General features: G+C 40.3%; 1 pseudogene; it reads left to right on the top strand.

Annotated features, from left to right (window-relative positions):
• The first annotated feature begins 9298 nt into the window (after positions 1-9298).
• On the top strand, positions 9299-12606 carry LOC138079244 (calcyclin-binding protein pseudogene; annotated as a pseudogene).
• Positions 12607-16691: the final 4085 nt, after the last annotated feature.

The following is a 16691-nucleotide window of genomic DNA, read 5'->3' as shown; positions in this document are numbered from 1 at the left end:
CAGGTAACAGGTGAGTGTTCCTTCCTGGTTTTGAGCATTGCATTTTATACAACCCCCATTATAGCACTGAAGTCAGTCTCGGAGAGTGGCAGAGATCAAGAGTGAATGTACAGAGAGCCATGTGGTCCACATTTTTCCATCGTGTACATAAGATTATCAGGAGAAATTTTGTTTAAAGCACTGTCAAAATCAAGATACGTTCTGGGCTTCCCTGGTAGCTCAGTGGTAAAGAATCCACCTGCCAATGCAGGAGACATGGGTTAAGTCTCTGAACTAGGAAGATCCCACCTGCGGCAGAGCAACTAAGCCCCTGCACTACAACTGTTGAGCCTGTGCTCTAGAGCCTGGGAGCCGCAACTGCTGAGTCCACGCGCCCTAGAGCCTGCTCTCTGTGACAAGAGAAGCCACCACAATGAGAAGCCAGTGCACAGCAACTAGAATAGCCCCTGCTTGCTGCAACTAGAGGAAAGCAAGCAGCAACGAAGACCCAGTGCAGACAAAAACAAATAAAAATTTTAAAGATGCATTCTGATGAAACATTCCCCTGACTTACTAGTCTAGTAAACTTATGAAAAGTTATGCTATATACAATAAAAGTACAAATAAAAAGCTCCCCACACCCGATTTTGACTGCTCACACATTTTCTGATTAGATCATCTTGAAGATTTTTCTATCTTCATGTTCACAGACTCACTCTTTTATCATCTCCAAGCTGCTGTTAAACCCATCACTCTTTCGTCTCAGACACTATTCTTCACTTCTAGAATCCATTTGATCCTCCTGTGGTTTTTGCTTTGTTGTTAAAATTTCTTTTTCTCTGCTGAAATTTCCTCTCCATTCATTAAAAGTCTTTTTTGGTGTTTTTGTTTTTAGGCAGAGTTATAATAGCTCCCTTAAAAATCCTTGTCTACTAATTCCAATATCTGGGTCAGTCACCACTGCTTGCCTTGCCTTTTTATGTTCTTCATATATCTGATTTAATTAGACTGTATCCTGGATGTTGTGAATAATACATTGTAGAAACTGTGGATTCTGTTTTGTCCCTCTGAAGAATTTTTGTTGATATTATTTAGTAGTTGATTGTTGATATTGTTTAATTTGGTTGATCTCAAGCTCCAAATTCTGTCTCCCCACAGTGGGCCACAACTGAAATCTCCCTTCCATTCTTTCAGTTTTAGCTGGGCTGCTTGAAGTCTGCCTCAAGGATGTGGAGTTCTGAGATTAGTGGGAGATTTGGGCTGTGTGGCTACCCTCTGTAACTTTCCCCTTTTCTCAGGATTTTCGCCTTGTGTCTAGACTATTGCTCTGAACTCTGTCCTCAGATTCCTCAAGTAAGATTTAAGTTTTAGTAAGGTTTCTGTTTGAGTATTGACTCTTAGTGGCACTGCCTGGGGCCTGCCCTAAGTTGAAAAAATGTTAAGAATGTGATTTCCTTCTTACTAGAATTAACTCCTCTCGAGTTTCTACATACTTTTGGTTACTCTTATCCAAAGTTTAATTTCTGTCGTGTGAGAGAGTTAGTCTAGTCAAGCTGCTCCACTATGACTTACTCAGACTCTTACTCTCTGCCCACTCTTCCCCAAATTAAGGACCTGCCTGGACTTTCCTAGATACAGATACAAAACTTAACATCTTACAGAAAGAATAGTTAAAATATTCAAATATCTTAAAATAGGACTGAAGTCCTAAAATGGACTCGCCGTACCAGATGGCCCAATACCCACCCAAATGCTGTGGAGTTCCTGGGTCAACTCTAGTGTATAGCTTCAACTCTTTTTTGCAAGAATTATATTTACTCAATTGCTCCAAATTCTTATGACACAGAAGAATTATTAAAACATGCTAGCTTAACATATTTTATTAACTAAATTATGGCATGATAGCTTTCGTAACAGGGAAAAACATCAAAATGACTTTTCAAGTTATTGTTCGTCTATGGTATTATTATTATCAATATTAGCCTAAGGGGTGTAATGCAGGTAACCTCTGTGATAATTTTTTCAGACTCACTCATCTTGAAATCCATTTCATTTAATTAAAAGATTAGTAAGAAAATGAGAAAAAGAATAATTTCATGCCTTTACTTTCTCTTTTTCCTCATCCACCTATTAGTGTGGATGTTGTTTTGGTTTTTATTTTGTTTTGATTTTATTTTTTTACTTCAACAAGAGACATTTATTTATCACAATTCCAGAGACTGGTAAGTCCGAGAACAAGGTACTGGCTGATTCAGTTCCTGGTGAGAGTCTCTTCATGGTTTGCTGGTCATCTTCTTGCTTTGTCCTCACACCAGAGAGAGAGGTGGAGAAAATCTCTGAATAATTTTAGATTTACAGAAAAGTTCCCAAAATAGTACAGATTTCGTTTATAATCTTCACTACACATCCCCTAATATTAACATCTGATACAGGTGGGTTTTATGCATATTTCATTAAGGAAAATGGTGTTAAGGCAGGTTTTATTTTATGACATTTCCTATGTATTAATACCTCACCCCTAGGAAAATCTCTGGCACTATTTGATCTATTTCTGTTTAATATTTTGCCACTGGGCTACTTCTCTTAATCCATTACAGAGGCTTATTTTCCATGATGGAAAAACAATAAGATTCTTTCCATTTGAACTCGTGTTTCAACCCTGCCTTTGTATTGCATAAAAAAAAAAAAAATCCCTAGATTTTCTTTTCAGAGTGTACAGTGAGGACTTGTAAATTAAAACCTGTAGGCATCCTCACAGTGTTCTGCAAATCTGATGAGGTTTTGCAATCCTGTCCTGAGTGCTGCGGAGATAAAAAGAGTGTAGCACTACTAATCACTGTTTATTCTTCCATCATGCTATTTCTTAATCCTGGTCCTCAGATACTAAGTGGAATTGTAAGGGAGAGAATACAGAAAATAAAGCATGTCTCTTTACTCCTTTAAAAAGGTGGAAACTTAGAGAAAAGTAGACTCCAAGGTAAGGAATCAAGTCATGGTTTCTAACCTTAGTTCCCTAACTAACTGTACCACCTGGAAATTTAAGTTGTACATGCGCATGCTCAGTTGCTTCAGTCGTGTCTGACTCTTTATGACCCCATGGACTGTAGCCCACCAGGCTCCTCTGTCCATGGGATTTCCCAGGCAAGAATACTGGAGAAAGCTGCCATTTCCTAGTATAGGTCGTCTTTAAAGCAAAGCAGCAGGAATTATGCATGTGTATCACTTCTTTCTATTGTTTGGGAAAATAATTTATTCCCCAGTTCCTACAGAAAGCTTCTTGTATGCCCCTGTGTTTTTCATTTTTAGTCCAAAACTGCTCTCTGGGAGACCTTCTATATGTCCATCACAGACTCTTCAGCCTCTCCCACCTGCCAACCTATGGTTACCAATTTTTCCTTTTCCATGTTCCTTTTACTGCCTTTTTCATTCCTCACTGGTGTGCTCCTTCCATAATACAGAAAAATGGACAAAGACTTAAGCATTTAGCAGAGGTGTAAATAAAAATTTCTAATAGACAAATTTCCTCTTGACTCTCCCATGAAAGAGACGCCCCTCCTGACTCTTCTCAAGCTGAAGTCAGCTTGCATGCCTGTGCACCCAGAGTCAGAGAATCCTGCACCACAGCCCAAGTACCAGTTTTGAAGATTCTCATTATCCCCACCCATCAGCTCAGGCCTTGAAGCACATACCATCCACACCCATTACCTCTGCAGTACCATACTGCTCTTCATTAGCATTCTCAACCCTCCAGGAACCTAGCTCTCGGTATTTCTCTTCACGGAGCCTCCCATCCTCGGTTTCATCAACTTCAGTACTGATCGTATCCTGACCATTCAATGAACTCCCTTAAAGCAGTTAAAGCTTAGCTTAACTAAGTTAAAGCTCCCTTAAAGTTCAGCTGATCTTTTGCTCCACCTTAAATTAACTACAGGCCAGCGAGGTTAAGCGTTGTGCTTCCGCTACCTTCTTCCTAGACTGGAAATCCTTATCTCTAACACTGAATGACCCTTCAGGAGCATTACCACTCATTCTTTTAACAAGAACACTTCTCATTTTTAAACATTTTGAAATATACCTTCTCAATTCCAAGCCCTCTCTGTTTATTAGATTTCAGTACTGTTTTGTTTCTTGTGCGTGCGTCCATGTGTGCCCAGTCATGTCCAACTCTGCAACCCCACTGATGGTGTAGCCCGCCAGGCTTTTCTGTCTATGGAATTTTCCAGGCAAGCATACTGAGTAGGTTGCCATTTCCTCCTCCAGGGAACATTCCCTACCCAGGGATTGAATCCACGTCTCTTTATATGTTTTAATCACTTTGACTGAATAGATGCATATCCTACAATTCACATATACCACTCCTTCAGACTTGAGATACAGGTGCAATATTAACATCCAGGAATAGATCCCATCTTTTCCTATGTGATCCTGATAAAATGAAGTATAGAATTGTTGTTGGTTGTGCGTCTTGTATGTTTAATAGAACAATGACAATGAGATGATCTCTAAAATTTTATTTTAGAGTCTGGAGAACAGAAAGAAAGCTTATTTCAGAGATATTCTGAGAAAAAAGCCCAATACCCGAGGTGTATCTCCCCAGGTCCTTGATCCAGTCTTGCTTCAAGAATTCACACTTCTTCCAATGCCCATAACCAACTGCAGACTTTCTACAAGAAGGTTGGAGACCACGAATACCACAGACAGAAAGAGTGAAAGAAGTCTGTTTGAGGGAACAGGAGAAAAGGACAGGCTTGTAGAACTCCAGTTAGAATTTGAAGTGTGCTCCCCACAAAGTTTCATTACTTATAGAAGTTGGGATCCTGAGCTCTGTAAATAATCAGTCACTTAATCATCATACATTTATTATATACCATCATTATGTCAGGCATTGCACCAGCTATTGCAGATACAATAATTACAACATGGACATGACCCCTGTCTTGAGAGGACTTATAGATTAAGGAAGGCAAACTTCAAACAAATAATAAATAACTGAATAATTATATGTACAAACAACTGACAAGAAGTACAGGATAGCTGAGAACTGAATAACAGGGAGCAAACTTGGTTTATACAGTTGGAAGTCAGAGAAGGCTTCTCTAAAGAGGACATAAGTTAAGATGAACTCTCAGGAGTTACATATGCAAGGACAAGCATGAGAAAGAACATTCCATGTATAGGAAGCCAGTGAGTAGGAACACTGAGGCAAAAAAAGTGGGGCATTGTGGAGGAACTGCTTTAAAGGGAATGATTGAGGGGGTGTGATAAGCAATAATGCCTTCCAGAGAGAAAATCAGAAGCAATCTGGTTTCTAAGCAGAGCCTTCTGAGCGACGGTTGAGAATTCTGGACTTGACTGTAGGAATAATGGGAAATCACTGAAAAGATACTCAGCAGGGAAGCGAGAGCATAGGTAAAGAAAAAAAGAAATCTGCAGACCAGGTTCTGGGGCACCCCACAGATAGAGGTCAGTTGAGAAACAGAAACCAACAGAGGACACTGAATACACTTGTCCAGTGAGGAATATAAGAACCAAAAAGGACTGGTATTCCAGAAACAAAGTGAAGTGCTCCAATGATGAAGACATGACAATGGAACTGGGCGTTTGAGGTGAAAAAAGAGAAGAGGTCAAAAAAAACATGAAAAACCAGAACATTGGAAAAATTGTTTCTGTGGACATTGCAATCAGTAAGAATATTGACAGGAATCATGTTTGAAAGAGTGATAGTGAGCCAGATGTGGAAAATCTTCAAAGGGTGAGGAAAAGCAGGAGCCACCAGGGTCTACAGATGATCTTGAGTGATGGCCCCAGCTTCCAAGTCAAGTCAAATAATTGTGAGTATTTGGGGTGTCAGTAATACGAGGTTGACCATATAAAAGTGTTGACAGTCAACTACTCATTAACCTACAAACATTGCAGGCAGATTCTTTACCAACTGAGCCACCAGGGAAACCCATATAAAATTGCCAATTCTGCAATTTCATTATTCAATCCAATATAACTGAATATATATAATATACATGGTAGAATACATACGTGAACTGTGGTTGACCTCATAAGATGGTAGCTATTTACGTTAGTAGTATTTTCGTTTTCAGTTGTGAACTACCTTTGATTAGGAATTCCTATTTTAACTGCATGTGTATCTTTTTCTTTTAATTGGAGGATAATTCCTTTACAATGTTGTGTTGGTTTCTGCCATACAACAACGTGAATCAGCCATAAATATACATATATCCACTTCCCTCTTGAGCCTCTCTCCCATCCCCAACCCCCATCCCATCCCTCTAGGTCATCACAGAGCACTGGGCTGAGCTCCCTGTGTTATACAGCAACTTCCCTCTAGGTATCTATTTTACACATGGTAATGGATATATTTCGATGCTACTCTCTCAATTCATCCCACCCTCTCATTCCCCCCACCTCTGTGCACAAGTCCATTCTCTACATCTATGCCTCTATTTCTGCCCTGCGTGCATGAATAGCTTTAACGACTCATACTGATATGCTCGGTACTTTTAGTAGGTCATTTAGTACTTCTTATACATGTGTTACTATAATTGCTACTGCTGACTTATGTTGTCATTTCAGGGTGAGAATCATCCTTTTCACCTTTCCTGGTTGGGAAATGATTGAGAAATACACACAGGCATCAGGTGAGAATCAACATCAGCTTTACTACTGATTAAGCTGGAAAAGAGAAAACTGCTGGGACCTGAGGCCAAGATGGGGCACCAACTCCTCCTCTGGAATGAATTTATGCACTCAGTCATTTGACAAATGCAAACTGCTTCCCAGGGGCACAATTTCTAACATGACAGGGAGTAAACCAAGGGCAGGGTAGGCTAGGTTGGGAGGCGGAAGATGCAAGTATGTACAAAAGCCTCCATTTTTAAATTACTTTCTCTTAGTGTCTCCCAGAGCCAGCCTTTCATGATGCTTTCTTCAGAGTCTTCACAGCCGTTGTGTCAACACTATACTTTTAAAAATTTGTTGGATAGGTGTCAGTTTTGTAAGACATAGTCAAATGCAGCAACTACTTTCCCGTCTGCTCTTGTCAGTAGGGCTGACCACTATGGGCAGACAGATCTGAATGAGAGAGCTAGAGAAGCCAGGCCACACACATGCAGTGACCCATCCAGCTATCTACCAGTTAGATAAGTTACCCTTCCTCTAGGGAAACATGTTAAAGGGACGGGGGAGAAAGGTGAAAATTTTCTCTTCTAAAACATCTAATGGTTTTGTAAGGCCTAAAGCTTATACAATTTGGATGGTCCTCTTTAAGGAAACATATCCAAAATTACAAGTGTAAAATTAGGTAGAAAGTTTGGAAGATGCCTGAGCAAGTGGAGACCTTGAAACCTAAGTGTTATAGCTTTGTAAATATATAGCTTCATAAATTCTCCTCTGCTCTTGAGAAGGTAGACAAACCTATTTCTATGTGTATAGCAGTCAAGGTGCTATCAGGTACAACAATTCAACTTGCAAGCAAACCAACCTGAACTGGCTTAAAGGATAAACAAGAGTGGCTCATAGTAACAAACAGTCCAGTTGTTGGACAGGCTCTGTGGTTGGTTGATCTAGTTGCTTAACAATGCCATAATGACCCAGTTTCTTTCCATCTCTCCTCTGATGTCCACAGTATCTATTCATCCGTAAACAGCTCACTTCAAGTTTAGAGCATGAATGCCACTAACAGTGGAGACTAACAGCTTACTCTTTCCTGTTAGAAGAAAAAAGACAATTGCCTCAATCATAGAGCAAAAGCTCTGAGATTCAAACCATGGCCTATTGAATTCAGGAGTCCGAGTGACTCAGGTCAAAACCAAGCACGGGGGCAAGAGGATTACGATAACCTTAAAATATCAGGCCAACAAGGGACTACCTCGAGATGGGACTAAGGATGAGGCTATGGCTCATCCAAGCCACACGGCTGCTGCATAATGGAGGAGTGGAACTGAGGTTGGTGAAACAGCCACAATATTCAACCAGAGGGTTGAGCATGGAATAAGCAAAATCTATTGTTGTTTTATAAGACAGTCACTTTGTTTAACTTTTCCCTTCCATCTTCATTTTTTCTCTCCCATAAGACTGAATTCCTCTCCCATAAGACAGGGCAGGAATTATTTTTTTGCTAGTCACCCAGCATGTAGAGTAAGTGCTTAGTGTTTATTGAGAGATTAAATGAATTTACCACAAATTTGAGAAACAACTCGTTGGAAGCATTGAATAGGAAATTAGAATGGTTTACTTTGGCCACCTGATGCGAAGAACTGACTCATTTGAAAAAACCCTGATGCTGGGAAAGATTGAAGACAGGAGGAGAAGGGGACAACAGAGGATGAGATGGTTGGATGGCATCACTGACTCAACGGACATGAGTCTGAGTGAACTTGGGAGTTGGTGATGGACAGGGAGGCCTGGCGTGCTGCAGTCCGTGGGGTGGCAAAGAATCAGACATAACTGAGCAACTGAACTGAATTGAACTGATGTAAAATGGAACTATGCAGGAATACAAAGTCAGAACAACAACAAAAGATGTATTTAAGGATTAGTGATTTGAACTGAATTGACAATTTTCAGGTCAGAAGGACTTTCCCGGTGTAAGAATCCACCTTCCAGTGCAGGAGATGCAGGTTGGATCCCTGGTCTGGGAGCAAAGATCCTGTATGCCTCGGGGCACCTACACCCACGAGCCGCAAATACTGAGCCAGTGGGGTCTGGAGCATGCAAGTTGCAACTAGAGGATCCCACGTGCCACATCTAAGATGCAACACAGCCAAATATATAACTAAAAATGATAAAAATAATTCTCAGGTCAGAACCATATGCCTTATCAAAGAAAGCAGAAAGAGACAGAAGGACTTTTTTGTAAAGTGACTCTTCAGATTTTCACATGCCTGTGGTGTCAGGGGCTCAACAAGATACCAAAAATGTTTCACAGAGAAACATAAAGGTAAGTGCAAAGTGAGGGATAATTAAGATAACTATTTGACTTTGACATTATATGTGGGGACAATTAGATTAAATGGGAGCACTTATAGTTTTGTAATAGAATAAAATATCATTATACCTTTGAGTCAAAAGTAATAATTTGACATGTTTTTCTATATAAAAGCAAAACATATAAAGCAAGTAATCTTATTTAGTGTGATAAAGAAAACTGCTGGAGGGAAGGAATCATGTAACAGTTTTGCACAACTTCTCATTTCCATCTGTTTCATCTTTCTTTAGATTTCTTCCTGAAAATATGGACAAAAATCAAAGCTTTGAAACTCAGATTGCATTTTAGATATACTGTCTTTTTTAAAATTAATTAAGCAACTCATTGGTAAATACTTCTGGAAAATGTTTTTGCTTTTTTTTTTTTTAATGGAACATTATTTCCATATTTCTTGCTTTTTTAGTGCAAACCTTTGAATATTCAGCTTTATTAAATCAAGTCATACCTGTTCTGGATAATATGTGTGATAGATTTCATTCAGGATTGGGTGATTAAGCTGCAATGATTTTAAATTAAGTCTCCACCTCAGGAACCCAGGAATGTTAGGTAGGAGATTAGAAAAAGTCCACAGCTTGCCAAGAACTTCAGCTATTCTGATAAACAATTCGATTACTGATGCTGACTCTTCATACTAAACAGGTTATCCAAGTCTTATTCTTGATGCTTGCTGTGTAGATAGTATTTGAACCACCCTTTCCAACATAATCATTGGTATACTGAAATGCCATTTCTATGAATATGTCAGTGTGCCATAAAGCACAGTGAAGTTTCATATGGCTGCACAATTTGCCTTCGTCTTCCTTCTGTATCTAGTACTGAAATATCCAGTAGGCTAAGAAAAAAGATGTAGGTATAATTTTAAAAATGCATAAAATGGCATAATTTTAGGGAACTTGATTTAAATTTTGTCTGAAAACAGAAGCAAAGGTATATAATAGAGTATTGAGAGTTTAACACAAAGTTATATGAAAATCGTGTCTAAGAATATTATGCCAATTGACATAAATTTTCTGCATAAAGATTCGGATTTTGCCAGACCGTCTAATGAGCAATTAACATCCTCTTGTAAGAAAAAAAGAAATGTGCTTGGTGATGTGTTTTTTAAGGATTTATTTATTTGGCTGTGCTGGGTCTTAGTCGCATCATGTGAGATCTTTCATTGTCACACAGTCTTAGTTGCTTCATGGCATGTGGGATCTTAGTTCCCCACATTACAGGGCAGATTCTTTACTACTGGACATCCAGGGAAGTCCCTGGTAACATGTTTAAAGTGCTCTCGGTAGTATTTAAGATAAATGATCTTGAAGGATGTGGAGAAAAGGAAACCCTCATACACTGTTCATGGGGATGTAAATTGTTGAAGCCACTGTGGCAAACAACATGGCAGTTTCTCCAAAAACTAAAACTAGAGTAGTTCTATTTTTAGGTCATTACTATATGACCTAGTTTTAAAGAGCCTCTTGATGAAAGTGAACGACAAGAGGAAAAAAGTTGGTTTAATAGTCAACATTCCAAAAACTAAGATCATGGCATCTGGTTCCATCACTTCGTGGCAAATAGATGGAGAAACAGTGACAGACTTTATTTTCTCAGGCTCCAAAATCACTGCAGATGGTGACTGTAGCCATGAAATTAAAAGACGCTTGCTCCATGGAAAAAAAGCTGCAACCAACCTAGACAGCATATTAAAAAGCAGACATTATTTTGCCAACAAAGGTCTGTCTAATCAAAGCTATGGTTTTTCCAGTGGTCATGTATGGATGTGAGAGCTGGACTATAAAGAAAGCTGTGTGGCTAAGAATCGATGCTTTTGAACTGTGGTGTTGGAGAAGACTCTTGAGAGTCCCTTGAACTGCAAGGAGATCCAACCAGTACATCCTAAAGGAAATTAGTCCTCAATATTCATTGGAAGGACTGATGTTGAAGCTGAAACTCCAATATTTTGGCCACCTGATGGGAAGAACTGACTCATTTGAAAAGACCCTGATGCTGGGAAAGACTGAAGGCAGGAGAAGGGGATGACGGAGGATGAAATGGTTGGGTGGCATCACCGACTCAATGGACATGAGTCTGAGTAAACTCCAGGAATTGGCGATGGACAGGGAGGCCTGGCATGCTACAGTCCATGGGGTCGCAAAGATTCAGACACAACTGAGTGACTGAACTGAACTGATATGACCTAGAAATTCCACTTCTGGGTATATATCCAAAAAACAGAAATGGAAAAGATACATGCACTCCTATCTTTATAGCATCATCATTTACCAAGGTATGGAAGAAACCTAAGTGTCTATCAGGATGAATAGATAAGGAAGTGAAGTGAAGTCACTCAGTCGTGTCCGACTCTTGGCGACCCCATGGACTGACACCTACCAGGCTCCTCTGTCCATGGGATTTTCCAGGCAATAGTACTGGAGTGGATTGCCATTTCCTTCTATCAGGATGAATAGATAAAGAAGTAGTGGTATATAAATATATACAATGGAATACTACTCAGCCATATAAAAGAAGGAAATTTTGCCATTTGTAGTAAAATGGATGGACTTGGAAAGCATAATGCTTAGTGAAATAATATAGAGAAATACAAAATACTGTACACTATCACTCATATTGTGGAATCTGAAAAATAAAACAAACTAGTTAACAAACAAAAAAGAAGTAGACTCAAAGATATTGAAAACAAACTAGTGCTTACCAGTTGGGGAGAGGTGAAAGGGGAGGGGCAATAATGCAATTATATGAAATGATGTATGTGTAATTTTTGAAAATTATAAAGCACCACAGAATTTAAAGAATCTTTTATTTGATTAAAAAAATTTTTTAAAAGATGAATGATCAAGGCCAGTGCAGTCTGTGCTAGGGGTGAGCATGTTCAGGGTGGCATTTCCTGTTCTTGTCCCTGTGCCACTGCAGCCGGGGTCTTGCCTGCCACAGCCCAACCATGGCTTCAATTAGGAAGAGCTACAGAAAGATCTAGAAGAGCTGAAAGTGCTGCTGGAAAAAGCCACCAGAAAAAGAGTATCTGATCCCCTCACAGCTGAAAAACCCAAGATTGAGACAGAACTGAAAAACAAGATGCAGCAGAAATCACAGAAGTAAGCAAAACTTTTAGACAACGAAAAGCTAGCTGCTGTGGTTGCTCTTATTAAAACAGCATATACAGTGTAATTCAGTAATTATGGATGGGATCAGTCAGACAAGTGTATGAAAATCTACATTAACTTCACTGGAGTTCATTAAGTGCCCACTGAGAACATGCAGGTACATTTCACAGAGAGGTCATTTGATCTTTCCGTAAAGAATTTAAATGGGAAGAGTTACTCCATGATTATGAACAATCTCTTGAAACCCATCTCTGCGGAAGGCAGTTCAAAAAAGGTCAAGACAGATACAGTTCTTATCTACATAAAGAAAGCAGAAAACACACAGTGGAACTACCTGACTCAGGTTGAAAAAAACCCAAAGAGAAAGATTAGACTTCCTATGACATTGAAACAGATCCTAGTGAGGAATGAATGAACATTCTAAAGAAAATTTACAAAGATGGAGATGATATGAAGCGAACCATTAATAAAGCCTCAGTGGAATCAAGAGAGAAGTAAGCCAAAGGAGATACAGAATTTTGAAACCTGAAAGTCTTTTTGCAAACTGTGATGTGGAAATAAAATGTTTCCAATAAGGAAAAGCAGTGAGCAGTGAGCAGCACAAATAAACGTGACATGTAACTACTTACACAGCCTTCTTCTAAGTAAAGGCAATGAATTCTCTATTTCCTACTGGAGGATTTATTTAAATAGTGGTTTAGTCACTAAGTTGTGTCTGACTCTTGCGACCCCATGGACTATAGGCTGCCAGCCTCCTCTGTCCATGGGATTCTCCAGGTGAGAATACACCTGTGGGTTGCCATTTCCTTCTCCAGAGGATCTTCCTGACCCAGGAATCGAACCCAGGTCTCCTGCAATACAGGCAGATTCTTTACCAACTGAACTATAAGGTAAGCCCCTGATTTAAATAAAATACGATTGTTAAGCACTTCCTCCAAAGATGGTTTCCTTAGTAACTGGGTCATTTTATTCAAGAAAAGAGTAATGTATTCTAATGTGAAATGTAAAAAGTCTTGCCTACTGAAAATGCCACATTATGTGTATTATTATTCAGCTAGAAGGTAGAAAACAAAAGTTACTACTGCTTGCCTTTGAGTTCCTGACATCAGCTCCCACCAAGAATAAGTAAAAATAAAACCTGAATTTTTGCATAAAATGCAAAAAAAAAGATGATTTCAAATCAAATAGCCACTTATATAAAAGATGGGAATCCTCTACTTTTTTTCTCTTTTTCTATAGACTTATTCTAAGGTCCAAGATAAATCAGCCTATTTACACATCTGCACAGAGTGAAGCCCAGGTCTTCATAATAGCTCCTTATGACCTATATAATCTGCCCTACCCCCCAGACCTCTCAGACTTCACCCACTTTTTTAACCCCTCTTCCTTCTGCTCCACCCACACTGACTTCCTTGCTATAGCCAAACATACCAGGCACATTCTGTTAACCCTTTGCTCCGGCTACTCCCTCTGCCTGAAATACTCTTCCCTCAGTTCAGTTCAGCTCAGTTCAGTTGCTCAGTCGTGTCCGACTCTTTGCGACGTTATGAATCGCAGCACGCCAGGCCTCCCTGTCCATCACCATCTCCCGGAGTTCACTCAGACTCATGTCCATGGAGTCCGTGATGCCATCCAGCCATCCCATCCTCGGTCGTCCCCTTCTCCTACTGCCCCCAATCCCTCCCAGCATCAGAGTCTTTTCCAATGAGTCAACTCTTTGCGTGAGGTGGCCAAAATACTGGAGTTTCAGCTTCAGCATCATTCCCTCCAAAGAAATCCCAGGGTTGATCTCCTTTAGAATGGACTGGTTGGATCTCCCTGCAGTCCAAGGGACTCTCAAGAGTCTTCTCCAACACCACAGTTCAAAAGCATCAATTCTTCGGCATTCAGCCTTCTTCACAGTCCAACTCTCACATCCATACATGACCACTGGAAAAACCATAGCCTTGACTAGACGGACCTTAGTTGGCAAAGTAATGTCTCTGCTTTTCAATATGCTATCTAAGTTGTTCATAACTTTTCTTCCAAGGAGTAAGCGTCTTTTAATTTCATGGCTGCAGTCACCATCTGCAGTGATTTTGGAGCCAAAAAAAATAAAGTCTGACACTATTTCCACTGTTTCCCTGTCTATTTCCCATGAAGTGATGGGACTGGATGCCATGATCTTCATTTTCTGAATGTTGAGCTTTAAGCCAACTTTTTCACTCTCCTCTTTCACTTTCATCAAGAGGCTTTTTAGTTCCTCTTCACTTTCTGCCATAAGGGTGGTGTCATCTGCATATCTGAGGTTATTGATATTTCTCCCGGCAATCTTGATTCCAGCTTGTGTTTCTTCCAGTCCAGCGTTTCTCATGATGTACTCTGCATATGTTAAATAAGCAGGGTGACAATATACAGCTTTGACGTACACATTTTCCTATTTGGAACCAGTCTGTTGTTCCATGTCCAGTTCTAACTGTTGCTTCCTGACCTGCATACAGATTTCTCAAGAGGCAGGTCAGGTGGTCTGGTATTCCCATCTCTTTCAGAATTTTCCACAGTTTATTGTGATCCACACAGTCAAAGGCTTTGGCATAGTCAATAAAGCAGAAATAGATGTTTTTCTGGAACTCTCTTGCTTTTTCCATGATCCAGCAGATGTTGGCAATTTGATCTCTGGTTCCTCTGCCTTTTCTAAAACCAGCTTGAACATCAGGGAGTTCACGGTTCACGTATTGCTGAAGCCTGGCTTGGAGAATTTTGAGCATTACTTTACTAGCGTGTGAGATGAGTGCAATTGTGCGATAGTTTGAGCATTCTTTGGCATTGCCTTTCTTTGGGATTGAAATGAAAACTGACCTTTTCCAGTCCTGTGGCCACTGCTGAGTTTTCCAAATTTGTTGGCATATTGAGTGCAGCACTTTCACAGCACCATCTATCAGGATTTGAAATAGCTCAACTGGAATTTCATCACCTCTACTAGCTTTGTTCGTAGTGATGCTTTCTAAGGCCCACTTGACTTCACATTCCAGGATGTCTGGCTCTAGATGAGTGATCACATCATCATGATTATCTGGGTCGTGAAGATCTTTTTTGTACAGTTCTTCCGTGTATTCTTGCCACCTCTTCTTAATATCTTCTGCTTCTGTTAGGTCCATACCATTTCTGTCCTTGATCGAGCCCATCTTTGCATGAAATGTTCCCTTGGTACCTCAAAACTAACTCCTCACCTCCTTCAAATCTCTGCTCAAATATCACTTTCTCAATAATGCTTTTCTTGTCCCTGTATGCTCTCACTTCAGTCCTGTCAGACTCTGTGCAACCCTATGGACTGTAGACCACCAGGCTCCTATGTCCAGGGAATTTTCCAGGCCAGAATACTGTAGTCGGCTGTCATTTCCTACTCCAAGAGAGCTTCCTAAGCCAGGGATCAAACCTGTGTCTCTTAAGGTCTCCTGCATTGGCAGGTGGATTCTTTACCACTAGCACCACCTGGGAAGCCCCTGTGCTGTCCATTCTACTTAAATTGTGACTCTTCCTACTCTCAACCCACTCCATCCCCACCACTCTGCTTTTTCTCTGTAACGTTTATTACCCTCTAACATCCTATGTAGGGGCTTCCCTGGTGACTCAGTGGTAAAAAAAAATCCACCTGCCAATGCAGGAGAGGTGGGTTCAATCCCTCGGTCAGGAAGATCCCCTGGAGAAGGAAATGGCAACCCACTCCAATATTCTTGCCTGGAGAATTCCATGGACAGAGGAGCCAGATGGGCTATAATCAATAGGGTCACAAAGAGTCGGACATGATTTGGCAACTGAACAAAAATGACATTCTATGTACATTTCCTTGGGTTTGATGTTTATTGTCCATTTCTCATCTAGAATGTAAGCCTTATGAGGGAGGAGCCTTATGAGGGAGGAGCCTTATGTCTTTTTTGTTCTCAGCTGCCAGGAGCCAGTGTGAGGAATCCCGCCCGTGACAAGGTCATGAGGAAGGAAGCTGACATACGCAAGGCGTGCTCAGACTTCAGGGACCCCTCTGGAAATTCCTAAGCATGTACCCCAACAAAAATCTGCCGGCTTTTGTGCTCTGCTTTTCCACTTTTCTGATATTCTCTGGAAAAAAGTCAATTCAGGGTTTTAGTCTTCTGCATTTGAAAGGGATGTTTCAGTTAAACCCCTCTGATAGCTCTCTAGCCTGCCTAACAGGTTCCCCAGACCTCTTGCAGCTTGTGAATTGCTTACAGCCCCCCAACCGCGGGAGGCACAAAGCTTAAAAGCATCTTAAAGATACAGAGCCTTTTCTAAAGAGTTAAAAATTATATTGGTAGAGGGTTTTCACTGTTGACTCAAGGATTGCTGCCAGACCTCCTTATTCTTTATCTTTTAGGCACCTGGAAGGATGTTGATGTAAGCAAGATGTAGAAAAAGATACATAGTAGTTTTGATGTTAGCAACACTAGACTTTTGAGTTAATTGCTTCTCTTTTGCTGTAAATCACTGTACTCCCTCTACTTGTTATAAGTTGCTGTATCCTTGCTGTGTAAGAATGTAACTTTATTTAGTGCTTTCTGAGAGTGGCACCAGACCTTGGGAAGATCAACACAAATAAGTCTTGTGGTTGACAA

Source organism: Capricornis sumatraensis, chromosome 4, assembly GCF_032405125.1.
Source record: "Capricornis sumatraensis isolate serow.1 chromosome 4, serow.2, whole genome shotgun sequence".
NCBI classification, from domain to species: domain Eukaryota; kingdom Metazoa; phylum Chordata; class Mammalia; order Artiodactyla; family Bovidae; genus Capricornis; species Capricornis sumatraensis.
Note: the sequence above shows the minus strand (reverse complement) of the source record. Positions and strands in the feature narration are given on the sequence as shown.